Genomic DNA, 15,658 nt, shown 5'->3' on the forward strand with positions numbered 1-15,658 from the left:
AACTGCTCTTAAATGCAAGTAAAACTAAATGCATGCTCTTCAACCGATCGCTGTCCACAACTGCCCGCCCGTCCAGCATCACAACTCTGGACGTTTCTGACTTAGAATATGTGGACAACTACAAATACCTAGGTGTCTGGTTAGAATGTAAACTCTCCTTCCAGACTCACATTAAGCATCTCCAATCCAAAATTAAATCTAGAATCGGCTTCCTATTTCACAACAAAGCATCCTTCAATCATGCTGCCAAACATACCCACGTAAAACGGACTATCCTACCGATCCTTGACTTCGGCGATGTAATTGACAAAATAGCCTAAAACACTCTACTCAGCAAATTGGATGCAGTCTATCACAGTGCCATTAGTTTTGTCACCAAAGCCCCATATACTACCCACCACTGCGGCCTGTATGCGCTCGTTGGCTGGCCCTCGCTTCATATTCGTCGCCGAATACACTGGCTCCAGGTCATCTATAAGTCTTTGCTAGGTAAAGCCCCGCCTTATCTCAGCTCACTGGTCACCATAGCAGCACCCACCCGTAGCATGCGCTCCAGCAGGTATATCTCACTGGTCACCCCCAAAGCCAATTCCTACTTTGGCCGCCTTTCCTTCCCGTTCTCTGCTGCCAATGACTGGAACTAACTGCAAAAATCACTGAAGCTGGCGACTCATATCTCCCTTATTAACTTTAAGCACCAGCTGTCAGAGCAGCTCACAGATCACTGAACCTGTACATAGCTGTAACGACTCTTGTGGGTTGAAGGAGACCAAGGTGCAGCATGGTAGACGTTCATGATTTTTAATTAACTGAACAAAATAACAAAGTAGAAAAAATTAAAGCGCACAGTTCTGTCAGGCAACAAAACAGCTAAACAGAAAATAACTCCCCACAAAACCCAAACGGAAAGTCACAACTTATATATGATCCCCAATCAGAGACAACAATAGACAGCTGCCTCTGATTGGGAACCACACTAGGCAAAAACAACAAAGAAATAGAAAACAGATTCTCCCACCCGAGTCACACCCTGACCTAACCAAACATAGAGAATAAATAAGGATCTCTAAGGTCAGGGCGTGACAATAGCCCATCTGTAAATAGCCCATCCAACTACCTCATCCCCCATACTGTTATTTATTTTGCTCCTTTGCACTCCAGTATCTCTACTTGCGCACTCAACTTCTGCACATCTATCACTCCAGTGTTGAATTGCTATATTGTAATTATCTTGCCATTTTGGCCTATTTATTGCCTTACCTCCCTTAACCTACCTCATTTGCACACACTGTATTAAAGACCTTTTTCTATTATTGACTGCATGTTTTTTTACTCCATGTGTAACTCTGTTGTTGTTTGTGTTGCATTGCTTTGCTTTATCTTGGCCAGGTCACAGTTGTAAATGAGAACTTGTTCTCAACTAGCCTATCTGGTTAAATAAAGGTGAAATAAATATAAAGCAGGTGACAGAAAGGGTAAGTGGTGTGATAATTAAGCTCGCAAATTGAATGATGGAATATCGCAATAAAACTGAGGGTGAGGTTGACATTTCAACAATCTCAAAATGATGGGTTATAATTTGCCCTCACTCAATCAAAGCCAAGGGTTACCAAGTGTCACGCCCTTGTCTTAGTATTTTGTGCTTTCTTTATTATTTTGGTCAGGCCAGGGTGTGACATGGGTTTATTATGTGGTGTGTTTTGTCTTGGGTTTTTTGTAGGTATTGGGATTGTGAATTAGTAGGGTTATCTAGAAAAGTCTATGGTTGCCTGAAGTGGTTCTCAATCAGAGGCAGGTGTTTATCGTTGTCTCTGATTGGGAACCATATTTAGGCAGCCATATTCTTTGAGTGTTTCGTGGGTGATTGTTCCTGTCTCTGTGTTAGTTTGCACCAGATAGGCTGTTTAGGTTTTCACGTTTGTTGTTTTGTATTGTTTGTGTTTATTCGTTTTATTAAACATGTATCAAAATTACAACGCTGCATTTTGGTCCGATCCTTGCTACACCTCCTCTTCAGAGGAGGAGATAGAAGAAAACCGTAACACCAAGGAACCAATCACTCCGCTGTTTGATGATAATCAGAGCTCATTGTCCTCCGTTGGTTAACTAAGGAAGCCAGATGCGACAGATACACCTTGGCTTTATCACCTGCCTTATTACACCTGCCCACATGTCTTTGCACCAGAATGTGTGAAAAAGCCAACAGGATTGATTATGATCACAGACCTACTTAATGACGGGATGCCAATAGGCAGAGAAAGTAGAAGCCACTACAGTCGGATTTAGTACAGCGATTCTGAATACCAATGCTCAACAATGGAATGCATATAGGAGTCATTGTCTAGACACAGCTGATATGAACACATTTTGAACATATGTACATTTGCTGATATTAAACTCAGTTTGGTGTATGCAAAGTCCATTATTACAGATGAGTTATTGCACTAAGGCGTATAATCACATTGGATGGACATGCATTAATCGGAGATCAATAACCACTGTGATATGGTGCTGATAATACTGTTATGTTAGAAACGTAACAAAGCTCAAGACCTCCATTGATGAGATCATGTTGCATCTCGTTGAAACACAATGCCATCACCTCCACTTTAAACCCCTATGTTCAAGAACTTCCTTCACCACTAAACCATTCATCAAACTCACAACCTCAAACTAATAAGCAGCAGACATATTTGACACATCTCAGCAAAGTTATATAAATGAATGTTGAGAATCATAACAAAGACCAACTTGATTTTCAGGTTTTTGATGCCTTTGTTTGGCTTTTTCAGAAACCCTTCTGCAGGTACACCTACACACTGGCACGCAACCACCCACACAACCACCGGGAAAGAGCATGGGCATACAGATTAAAGGACTGGTGTTGGTAGTGTGCAGGAGGTAAAGCTAGATTGCCATGCCTGGGCAAGTAAGGCTATTTATGCTAACTGGGTAATACTTTATTTGTATAGTCCATCTGTAGATGTTCTACAGACTATATACTAACCCTTACCCTAGATATAACCCTTATCATAGCCCTAACCTTAACCCTAATCTTAGCAAGCAGTTGCTAATCAACAGATATATTGTTGATATTACGACCATCTGTAAAGCATCAACAGATGGAAAATCTGAACTATCCGGTAACTGTTTACTGTATCTTCAGACTTGACTTCGAACCCTTTGTTCAGCTTTTCAAAGAACCCTTCTGCAGGCACACCTACACACTGGCATGCAACCACGCATGCAATCACACCCGGAAAGAGGGTAGTAGGAATGGTGTGTATACTTGGAATTAGGGCACAGCTAGATAACCTTTTCCATGCCAAGTTATTTGATGACAGTGCAACTCATTCAATCACAGCTACTCCTCACAATAGTAACTCAGGGAACTGATGCACATTTACGGTGAGTAATGCATCTCCTCTTCATAAGCAGCCATTAGGGTTCCAGTGCTAGAAAGAGGGGTCAGGTATGTACTGTTTTGGCAGTGGCAACTGCAGTGCATTAAAATACTAATAATGCCATACAGTGCACTTTTGACCAGAGACCTAATGGCCCTGGTCAAAAGCGGTGCACTAAATATGGAATAGAGTGCCATTTGGGTCACAGCCAAAGAGCTGAGAGCAGGTTGAAAAGGAGAAAGAGATCCCTTGGTGATTCAGGCTCTAAGTCTCCCTGCCTCTGGCCATTTGGGATGCAACCTCTGCATCTGTCTCCTGATTTACTGGATAGACCAGAGACTATTTTTCTGAAACACACAGAGACCAGGAATGTCTGGCATTGCCAGTGTGACGTCTATAACTTTGTGGAAGGGCGTGGGATGATAAAGTTGATTCAATTTTTTTTTTTAACTGTCAATCAAGGTACGTTGCATCTGTTGGAATTTAAAGCAGGGCTGTTATGGTAAATGGAAAAGGTGCAGAATACAAAGACTACTGCATTAACACAACACATTGGTGCAGTTGGTAGGCTGTGTGACCAAATTGCCAATGTATACATCATTATGCAATGTCAATGCGAATATAGAATATCATGGATGATGCCACTGTAGCTTGATTTTCTACCAAGAGTATAGCTATTGATCTGTTAATGCAGATGTTCATACTCTGAGCGTAACCTCAGTGTAAAAAGTTTTTTTTTATAAATACTTGTAAAATGCAACAGTGTTCCTTGCAGACGTAAAAAGAACAGTCTTCATAAATTGTACAGTAGTATATCAGTTCAAGTAGGCCTTCCCTTTTAGTAAATTGTGAGATCAAGAGTAGGATGGATAAACCAAATCCATCAAGTTGCTGATTGACATTGAGTCTTTGGGAGTAACGGCTTATCTAAGCTTCCAGTTCCCATGCATGACCATGTGGACTGCACAAGAAGTGCAAATATAATCTGTAGTAGCCCCCTAGGCCTCATTATGTTAACTAAGAGAGTGGTTGGTCACAAAATAAGGGGGGAAAAGGAAGCGTTGTGACACTGAATAAAGGCCTCCCACCACAGTCATGTGTATATAAATCATCCTCTCTACGTATAAAGGTCATGTTGGAAAAACTGCTTTCCAGTCTCGTTGAAGTGCTTCTACTCAGCATGTGAGAAATGTGAAAAGTCAGTGTCAAGGCAATAATACTCTATGCATATAAACCTAGCTAAACAACAGAAATAAGTATTTATTTATTGCTTCATCCTCCCTCTTACCTGATGCATCGAACTCTGTTCACATGGGGTGGCTTCCATTCATTGCTGTTTTGAAAATAATAACAGAAATACAACTAACATACAGTAAGTAGTATGCTGCTCTAAACAATCTCAGTGGAAACGTTCAAATTGCAGCACGTTTTATGTCTGTAGCAGGCTGTGACTTCTACTTAAAATTACAGGTCCAATTTATTGAAAATCACGTGACTTTTGCTTGGGCTGCAATGTGGGCCTGTTACCAGGGAGTGTTGCCACTGAGAAGAAGACAGGCATTTACAGGAAACCCTCCATTTGGAATCCACCGTCAATTGTTCACATGGGGAGGCTTCCATTCATTTACAAGTATCATGATGCTTTGTTTGGTAAGGTTTTTTATTTTTTATTCTATAGATGTGTTAGCAGAGAACATCACGAAAATGATGTGCACACTTGAATGAGGCAGATGTCCGTGTGTTGTTGAGATTCTGGATGGCCAGATAGCTAACAACAATGACAAGAAACGGCCATGTTGGGAATCATAAAGGGGGGAATCATAAAGGGCTCATTTCAGCTAGTTTCATCTTGTTACCATGACTTGTTTTGACTGATTTCATGTCATGCTAATATGGCAACAACAACAAAATCTAGCTAGATAACCAATAACTGTAACGATGTATTTGAGACAACACTTGTTTTGTGCTCTGTGTTATTTATGTTTAAAATAAACATTGGAGACGAAATATAGTTCACATGTTGTCAGCAATCTAAGCCAACCCGGTCTGTTTTGCCCCATGGTTGTGCACGCCCTCAGTTCTGTTGCTAAACAAGCAAACCATTTATAGAAAACGGAATGCTCCTGTAACTTGTAGCCCTCTCAGACAATAAATCCAAACAGAGCATCATAGTGACATTCCAGTAACAAAGACCTCACAATAGGCTAACCATGTCATGGACAGTTGTTTTCAACAGGTATGATGACAATAAAACTATAATTCTGATAATTACTACACTGGCTCAGCCCTGATACTGTTCACACAATACACAACACTGACAAACACCAGTTAATTATACTGGCCCTTAAAAAACAACTAGACTATATATCAGTGGCTGACTTGACACGCATACCAAAGATGTGCTATTTAGGTCACTATCAATGCATCAGCTGCATAAAAACTATTTTGTTATGAAAGACTTGATTGATCCTTGATGTGAATCTGAATGGGGATTTAAGCAAGATATAGTTTGTTTTCTGTGGGCTAATTGTTTGAGGTGAATAGCTGTAGACTGCTACACATCAGGATTACACCAGTACTCGACCTCACATTAAAATTTTGTCTCACAAGTCTGGGTGTACTGCATTTTCTGACCTAGTTGGTCACAATTACCTTGATCACTATCACCGCCTTACAATTAAGACAAACATCCTGCTTGGCATCGATCCACACATGAAAAACGCTATAAAAAAGCATCTCAGTGTTCTGGCTCCATAATGCAAATAGAGTGAGAGATCATCATCTTGACTTTGATGCCTGTAATATTTATAATATTATTTATAATTCAATTATTATTATTATTATTTATAATTCAATTAATACATAAAGGGCTCCCAGTGCATTGTAGACAAGCATGCCATTTCTAACTAACTTTAGGCTTAGTGATAACTAGCCCTCCAAACACCATGTCTCTTCACAGTAATACAAGTACCACACACAAATGGTTTAACAAGAACAATACTGTCATGGTAATAACAATATGACACATGGTCAAGATGAGTTTGTGTTTTCATTGTTATAAACTGAATTAGTCGAGTAACCGGAGTCCTCGCCAGAGCAGGTTGAAGGGCAAGCAATATTTTTAGAGTATACTATTGGCGACATCTTGTGGTCTTTTATTAAATAGTTATTTTGCCTGTGAAGTGGTACATTTCTTGCCAATAAAATGTCATGTTGTTACATCAATCACATATGTCACAAGGAAAGATGTAATATGATGCATTGATTTAATACATTCTACAATGGGCCAGCCTACACAGAATATTTGGGAATTAATAAAACACCACCCTACACATTTAGGACAACCGTAAACATGTCGTCCCCCATGGATGATGCAGATTAGCCATTATATTGACCAGATACTCAAATTGCCAATCTAAAAACGTACATTCATGTATTCAAAAATGGAAGGCAGTTAGCCTGGGTACCAGTCCAAGATTTGACATTCAGGTAAATTTGCATAACCCAACAGTGCTAGGTCAAAATAACGTGATTTGTGTTTTGTCCTATATTTTATTTTTAATCCAAGCCCCTTTCCCGCAGGAGGCTTTTTGCCTTTTGGTAGGCCATCATTGTAAATAAGAATGTGTTCTTAACCGACTTGCCTAGTTAAATAAAAGTCAAATAAAAATGAAGTGGTCTACTTGAATTTGGAGCTCGCTCAGAAATTCAACTACTGGAATAGGCCTACATTTGGGACTCAATTTGGTACTTGAAAAGTCCATGTAATTATTGTAGCTAATTTATGAGTTCTCCTGCTCCCTTCTAATTATCCGTGATTTCACTTTAGATCCGTTTTTGTGAGAGTTGTGGCCACTTTTGTTTGTTTCCGGCCGCTTCAAATCAAGGTTGTTGATTTGCGGTAAAACCACGTGCGGTTATTGGAGATAACAACATGCATTGTCGGCTTCAACTTGGCTTTCCATACAAATCCTTCCATTAAAAAAGGAACCTTGTTTTTGGCCACTTTCTCATGATAAAAACAGTGATGGTGAAATGAATACTACCGCTATTCATGGATGTATTACGTTTGCCTAAATTGGCCAGATAGACTACCAAAAAATTGCCACGCATGCATTCAATCTAAATATTTAGTAAGGCAATGTCCACATTATTCTCACATATTTTAGAATGTAATAATAATTTGAGTTTCAAGGCCTTAAAAATGTTTTATTCTTAAAGTGGTATTGGGCTACTTTTCTTTTATACTTTTTGCATGCTTTTTTGGGGGGATGGGTCTTCTATTTTAGACCCTATATTTACAGTTATATACATTATACAATTGTATAACATTTAGGTCCTTAAATTACAATTAAGAGCTTGAAAAATTCAATGGATTTGACTTGCCAATGTCTGTATGAACCCTGCTTAAACAATGTATTATATATTTGACCCTCCTAGGCCTATGTTGGTGTATAGGTGGATCTTTCTATAAATAATGGGGCCAATGTCACATATTGGCCCCATTATTTATATTTATAGAAAGATCTGTAATCCTATAAACACTGGAAAAATCACAATTCTATTTGTGCCAGTGTGAGTTGTTTTTTGGACATTAAACAAGATCATAGAGTCGGTGATCTAGCTAATGATTAGCCCATTGGGGTAAACAATGCAGAGGAGCTGCCCCATGCTTCATCCATGTAGCCACAATGCTGCATCAGACAATCATAATGCTGCAATCATAATGCTGATTGCTAAAATAGCACACCTGCCTGATGTTGCAGCCTGGTCTCAGACTAGACGTAACATAGTAAATGTAAATCCGGGTCACAAAAATGTGTATGATATGTTACATTTGGTGTGGTTACATAAGACCAATAGTTACTTAAGACAGAAACTAAAGTAGGTTGGATGGGTGGGCGTATAAAGCAAACATCTAGGAACCGAAAGGTTGAGAGTTGGAATCTAATTAGCAACTTTTCAACTACTTACTACTTTTTATCTAGCTACATAGCATGTTAGCTAACCCTAAGCCTTTTAGCTAGCCCTTCCCCTAACACTGATCTTAACCCTGTCACCTAAACTCCTAAACTTAACCGTGACCTTAACAATTAGGATAAAACATACAGTAACTGGACCACCATAAAATCATGAGTTATAAGCTTGCCAACTAGCTACAACCATGTTAAATTAACTCAGAGACAGGGACTAGGCCTAGCTGTTCTAGCTAGCCAAACTGGATGAGGAACCTAGTTTGAGCTAGCTAGCTAAGCTAAGTTATCCAGCTAGCTAACTGACGTGAAACAATGCACCACACAGTAAAGTTAACGTTAGGCTTACAGGAGACAAGCTTTTTACAGGCACTGACATAGTTAGTTAGCTATTCAAGATTCAACAAAAAATGAAAATGTTTGCTATCACACACGGCACTAGCTAGCTAGCTAATGCTTGAGCTAGCATGCATGGGGTTGTTTGCTAGCTAGCTTGATAGCTAAGATTATCTGAAAGTGTCAATGAAATATGTAATTATGAAAGCTAGGTCTATTTAACTTGAATGGATCATTTGCAATGTTAGCTAGCTAGCTTTTTACTCACCATTTTTGGTCAGCCATAATGTCTTGCCCATTTGTTGAAATTCCACTCAACAATCCTGCAACAATCCTGATTCACAAGCTTACCAGATCACTTTGATCTTCTTAATTCAGTGGGAGAATGAACCCAGCCACTGGTCATATCTCAATAACCCAGCAATAACAACCCAACCTTGCTCTTTTTAATGAAAACAACCCAACTAAGTGACCCAATGCCTACAACCCAGCAAATGGGTCATCCGAACAACCCAGCATTTTTAGGGTGTATGAAAACAACAACTCATTACCTTGATGCTTTCTCTGTTAAATCTAACAAGACCCTGGGCCTCCCGAGTGGCACAGCGGTCTAAGGCACTGCATCACCAGCTCCGCCTTATCTCAGCTCACTGGTCACGATGGCAACACCCATCCGTAGCACGCGCTCCAGCAGGTGTATCTCACTGATCATCCCTAAAGCCAACACCTCATTTGGCCGCCTTTCGTTCCAGTACTCTGCTGCCTGTGACTGGAACGAATTGCAAAAATCGCTGAAGTTGGAGACTTTCATCTCCCTCACCAACTTCAAACATCAGCTATCTGAGCAGCTAACCGATCGCTGCAGCTGTACATAGTCTATTGGTAAATAGCCCACCCTTTTCACCTACCTCATCCCCGTACTGTTTTTATTTATTTACTTTTCTGCTCTTCTGCACACCAATATCTCTACCTGTACATGACCATCTGATCTTTTATCACTCCAGTGTTAATCTGCAAAATTGTAATTATTTGCCTACCTCCTCATGCCTTTTGCACACATTGTATATAGACCCCCCCTTCGTTTTCTACTGTGTTATTGACTTGTTAATTGTTTACTCCATGTGTAACTCTTTGTTGTATGCTCACACTGCTATGCTTTATCTTGGCCAGGTCGCAGTTGCAAATGAGAACTTGTTCTCAACTAGCCTACCTGGTTAAATAAAGGTGAAATAAAATAAAAAATAAATAAATAAAAATCACAGTGCTTGAGGTGTCACTATAGACCTGGGTTCAATCCCAAGCTGTGTCACACCCGGTAGTGACCGGGAGTCCCATAGAGCGGCACACAATTGGCCCAGCGTCGTCTGGGTTAGGGGAGGGTTAGCGATCACAACAGCTGTTTGTCACTTGGCTATCATTTGGAAAATACCTTCCTGGACCAGATGATGATGTGTGAAAAAAATCACTGCGTAATTAAAAAGCTCTACACCAAATGCGCATCCAACAAGTATTGTGCATAACTATTGAAGAACCATGTTAATGATAGTTTGGCTTTAAGTTTTAAGTATCAAGGTAAATTGACTCTCGGTTAGAAGCATTCCATTTTTCAAGACTGAAAAACGGGGAGGACTTTTGAATGCCTGTGCTGATGTGCAGTTTTATAACTAATCTCATGGTACTCTACACATTTTATGATGAGGCTGAGAGAAAATTTAGCTGTTTAAAAGCACATTTCCTGCAATAGCTCATCTCATTCTATTCTACAAATTTTGCCATGAGTCTGAGTGAAAATTTAGCATTTTAAAGCTAATTTAAGCAAAAATGTACAGTACCAGTCAAAAGTTTGGACACACCTACTCATTCAAGTTTTTTATTTTTTATTTTAAAAACTATTTTCAACATTGTAAAATAGTGTAGACATCAAGACTATGAAATAACACATATGGAATTATGTAGTAACCGAAAAAGTGTTAAACAAATCAAAATATATTTTAGATTCTTCAAAGTAGCCACCCTTTTTCTTGATGGCAGTTTGCACACTCTTGGCATTCTCTCAACCAGCTTCATGAGGTAGTCACCTGGAAAACATTTCAATTAACAGGTGTGCCTTGTTTAAAGTTAATTTGTGCAATTTCTTTCCTTAATGCGTTTGAGCCAATCAGTTGTGTTGTGACAAGGTCGGGTTGGTATACAGAAGATAGCCCTATTTGGTAAAAGACTAATGTGTACGCTGGGAGTCGGGAAGCAAGTTCAGGGAGTGACTTTTAATAATAAATAACACAAGGAACAAAACAAGAAACACGAGTAGCGTACAGACATAAAACAACGGAACAGAAACAATAACGCCTAGGGAAAGAACCAAAGGGAGTGACATACAGTGGGGAGAACAAGTATGTATGAACCCAATAGAAAATCTTTGGAGGGATCTGAAAGTCCGTATTGCCCAGCGACAGCCCCGAAACCTGATGGATCTGGAGAAGGTCTGTATGGAGGAGTGGGCCAAAATCCCTGCTGCAGTGTGTGCAAACCTGGTCAAGAACTACAGGAAACATATGATCTCTAATTGCAAATATTAAGGTCTGCTTTTCTGATGTATCAAATACTTATGTCATGCAATAAAATGCAAATTAATTACTTAAAAATCATACAGTGTGATTTTCTGGATTTTTTAAAATAGATTCCGTCTCTCACAGTTGAAGTTTACCTGTGATAAAAAATTACAGACCTCTACGTGCTTTAAGTAGGAAACACTGCCGATTTTGCAGGTTATCAAATATTTGTTCTCCCCACTGTATATAGGGAAGGTAATCAGGCAGGTGATTGAGTCTGATGAGGCGCTGATGCGTGTAACGATGGTGACAGCTGTGCGTAATAATGGAGAGCCTGACGACCTCAAGCTCCGGAGAGGGAGTATACGTGACAAAGACCGAGTCCATATTATGGCAAGAACAGCTCAAATAAGCAAAGAGAAATGACAATACATCATTACTTTAAGACATTAAGATCAGTCAATCTAGAAAATTTCAAGAACTTTGAAAGTTTCTTCAAGTGCAGTTGCAAAAACCATCAAGCGCTATGATGAAACTGGCTCTCATGAGGACCACCACAGGAAAGGAAGACCCACAGTTACCTCTGCTGCAGAGGATAAGTTCATTAGTGTTACCAGCCCAAATAAATGCTTCACAGAGTTCTGTGACAGGCAAACATCTCAACATCAACTGTTCGGAGACTGCGTGAATCAGGCGTTCATGTTGAATGATAAAGACACTGGATTATGAGCTGTCTTGTTTGCTAAATGAACAAAGGAAATAGGCAGTGGCATATAGCCATAGAAGCACAGTGACATTTGTTTTTTTTAAATTAAAATTAAATTAGGCAAGTCAGTTAAAGAACAAATTCTTATTTTCAATGACACACTAGGAACAGTGGGTTAACTGCCTGTTGAGGGGCAGAACGACAGATTTGTACCTTATCAGCTTGGGGGTTTGAACTTGAAGCCTTCCGGTTACTAGTCCAACACTCTAACCACTAGGCTACCCTGCCGCCTCAATGCTGTCATATTCGTGGCCTTCAGTTAGTTATTTTTGGCAAACCATGCCATGGGAGTGAATGTCATTCCAGGTCATCTGTTCTGTTATATTTATTAAAATCTGACTAACCCGGTGCACTGCTTGCTATGAAATATATCTGATGGTGTTTGCATGTTTAGGTAAAAAGACAAATAATGTCCCGTTTGGAACACTGACAAGTAAAGGGCATAAAAACATAAAACAAAAATGTTTTGTTGTTGCTGAGTGGTGGGCCTGCCTGCCCACATGTGGCTACGCCCCTGGCTTCCTACATCCACTGAGACTGTGAGTATCCAGGACCTAGCCTACTGAGGCAGGGCTCACTCTAGGCAGAGGGAAGGCTTTGACATTCGTGCCTCTGCTTGGAATCCAAATGCTGGTTGATAACAAGTGTGAAGTGTCAGACGTTGGGAAAATCTACTTATTTATTACGTTTTGGAGTTTGAAAATGTGAAAGCTTGATTAACTGGCCCGGTTAGCTCGGGAGATGATGCCGGGCCAGCAGGCAGCCATGAATATCAAGCCCTACAGTCTCTTTTGCTAACCCACTCCCTGTACTCCATGTCAAAAAAAGCCACCTGCTGGAGAAGACAGATTTTGGGCCCAGTTATCCCTCTCGTTTCGCCTCTTCCTTTCTGGTGTGACTCACAAATTGAAGTTAATAACTATAGCTCCCACCTTGGGCCAATCAGTGTCATTTTGTAAATGCCTATGTCAAGATGTATCATTCACCCAAGTTTAGTCAAAATCAGGCCAGTGCTGTCTTAGATATCTCGTGTGAATAACGAACAAACGGATGAACAGAGATTTCAACATGGGAGAAAATTAAACCCTACCAGTGACAATTTGCCTAGGGTTCCAATATACACAAACTCTGACACCAAAGAGACTTTAAAGTACAGAAAAACAAATGTTTGGTAATAATATTCACATTAATCTGCAACACGTTCAACACGTAAGTACACACACACATGGCACACACACACAGGCCTTGAAACGCGACAGTCAAAAGAGCTCTATTTGAAAATGGCATACATGTTAAATAGGGTCCTATACATTCTAAATATTGATCAATAATAAAGCCTGAATGAAACAATGTTGCTTATGTTTTAGCCTACAGAAAGTCAAGGTATGAGTTTCCTAGCAGCCTATGAGAGATGACCATTTTCACTTTTACTTTTGCTTTCTCACATAGCATATGGCTAACAGATTATAACAAAGCATGAACATGTATTACTGCTTTATTATCAATACACAGTTTTGAGTGTATTATAGTATTATATTCTTACCCGAAACACAAAAAATACACGTTTTTACCAATGTTTCTACTAATCTTCTATGAAAACATTGCTAAGGTAGCCACTAAGACCTAAATCATTCTTATCCTATCCCTTGATATCTACATCCCACAAACTCACCTTAAAATGCAGTGAGACGATCATATTCCATAGTAAAATATCCTAAATATAAATTCAGTTTGAGGGACCCAAGGATAACAGTCTCGCACAATGTTTTAATGGCAGTCAATTTTACTTTCACTTTTTGTTGCGATCAAATGGGGGGAGGGCTCTGGTATGGAAGCTATGCGCATCTATAAAAAGGAAGTAGAAAACATTGTTATTTGATCAGCTCATATTACTGATGATATTGCAAATATACACTGAGTGTACAAAACATTAATGACAGACTGACCAGGTGAATCCAGGTGAAAGCTATGATCCATTATTGATGTCACTTGTTAAATCCACTTCAATCTGTGTAAATGAAACACCGAATACAAACAGTGTAGCTATTCCCTCCGCAAGGCAATCAAACAAGCTAAGCGTCAGTATAGAGACAAAGTAGAATCGCAATTCAACGGCTCAGACACAAGAGGTATGTGGCAGGGTCTACAGTCAATCACGGATTACAAAAAGAAAACCAGCCCAGTCACTGACCAGGATGTCTTGCTCCCAGGCAGACTAAATAACTTTTTTGCCCGCTTTGAGGACAATACAGTGCCACTGACACGGCCCGCAACCAAAACATGCGGACTCTCCTTCACTGCAGCCGAGGTGAGTAAAACATTTAAACGTGTTAACCCTCGCAAGGCTGCAGGCCCAGACAGCATCCCCAGCCGCGCCCTCAGAGCATGCGCAGACCAGCTGGCTGGGTGTTTACGGACATATTCAATCAATCCCTATCCCAGTCTGCTGTTCCCACATGCTTCAAGAGGGCCACCATTGTTCCTGTTCCCAAGAAAGCTAAGGTAACTGAGCTAAACGACTACCGCCCCGTAGCACTCACTTCCGTCATCATGAAGTGCTTTGAGAGACTAGTCAAGGACCATATCACCTCCACCCTACCTGACACCCTAGACCCACTCCAATTTGCTTACCGCCCAAATAGGTCCACAGACGATGCAATCTCAACCACACTGCACACTGCCCTAACTCATCTGGACAAGAGGAATACCTATGTGAGAATGCTGTTCATCGACTACAGCTCAGCATTTAACACCATAGTACCCTCCAAACTCGTCATCAAGCTCGAGACCCTGGGTCTCGACCCCGCCCTGTGCAACTGGGTACTGGACTTCCTGGACTGCCCCCAGGTGGTGAGGGTAGGTAACAACATCTCCACCCCGCTGATCCTCAACACTGGGGCCCCACAAGGGTGCGTTCTGAGCCCTCTCCAGGACTCCCTGTTCACCCACGACTGCGTGGCCATGCACGCCTCCAACTCAATCATCAAGTTGCGGACGACACAACAGTGGTAGGCTTGATTACCATCAACAACGAGACGGCCTACAGGGAGGAGGTGAGGGCCCTCGGAGTGTGGTGTCAGGAAAATAACCTCACTCTCAACATCAACAACTAAGGAGATGATTGTGGACTTCAGGAAACAGCAGAGGGAACACCCCCCTATCCACATCGATGGAACAGTAGTGGAGAGGGTAGTAAGTTTTAAGTTCCTCGGCGTACACATCACAGACAAACTGAATTGGTCCACCCACACAGACAACATCGTGAAGAAGGTGCAGCAGCGCCTCTTCAACCTCAGGAGGCTGAAGAAATTCGGCTTGTCACCAAAAGCACTCACAAACTTCTACAGACGCACAATGGAGAGCATCCTGTCGGGCTGTATCACCGCCTGGTACGGCAACTGCTCCGCCCACAACCGTAAGGCTCTCCAGAGAGTAGTGAGGTCTGCACAACGCATCACCGGGGGCAAACTACCTGCCCTCCAGGACACCTACACCACCCGATGCCACAGGAAGGCCATAAAGATCATCAAGGACAACAACCACCCGAGCCACTGCCTGTTCACCCCGCTATCATCCAGAAGGCGAGGTCAGTACAGGTGCATCAAAGCTGGGACCGAGAGACTGAAAAAC

At 40.9% G+C, this 15,658-nt stretch overlaps 1 protein-coding gene across 2 annotated transcripts in view; it reads right to left on the bottom strand.

Annotated features, from left to right (window-relative positions):
* Nucleotides 1-13,814, bottom strand: part of acsl6 (acyl-CoA synthetase long chain family member 6) — a 91,332-nt gene extending 77,518 nt beyond the window's left edge. Inside the window, exon 1 of one of the 2 annotated variants that reach the window (XM_031807712.1) lies at nt 13,701-13,814. The gene's annotated coding sequence lies outside the window, so the exon portion shown is untranslated. Of the gene's footprint in view, nt 1-4,692; nt 4,793-13,700 lie in introns of those variants that run through there. The other variant, XM_031807713.1, reaches the window with a different exon arrangement.
* Between the last annotated feature and the right edge of the window lie 1,844 nt (nt 13,815-15,658).

This window comes from Oncorhynchus kisutch, linkage group LG28 (genome assembly GCF_002021735.2).
Source record: "Oncorhynchus kisutch isolate 150728-3 linkage group LG28, Okis_V2, whole genome shotgun sequence".
Classification (NCBI taxonomy): domain Eukaryota; kingdom Metazoa; phylum Chordata; class Actinopteri; order Salmoniformes; family Salmonidae; genus Oncorhynchus; species Oncorhynchus kisutch.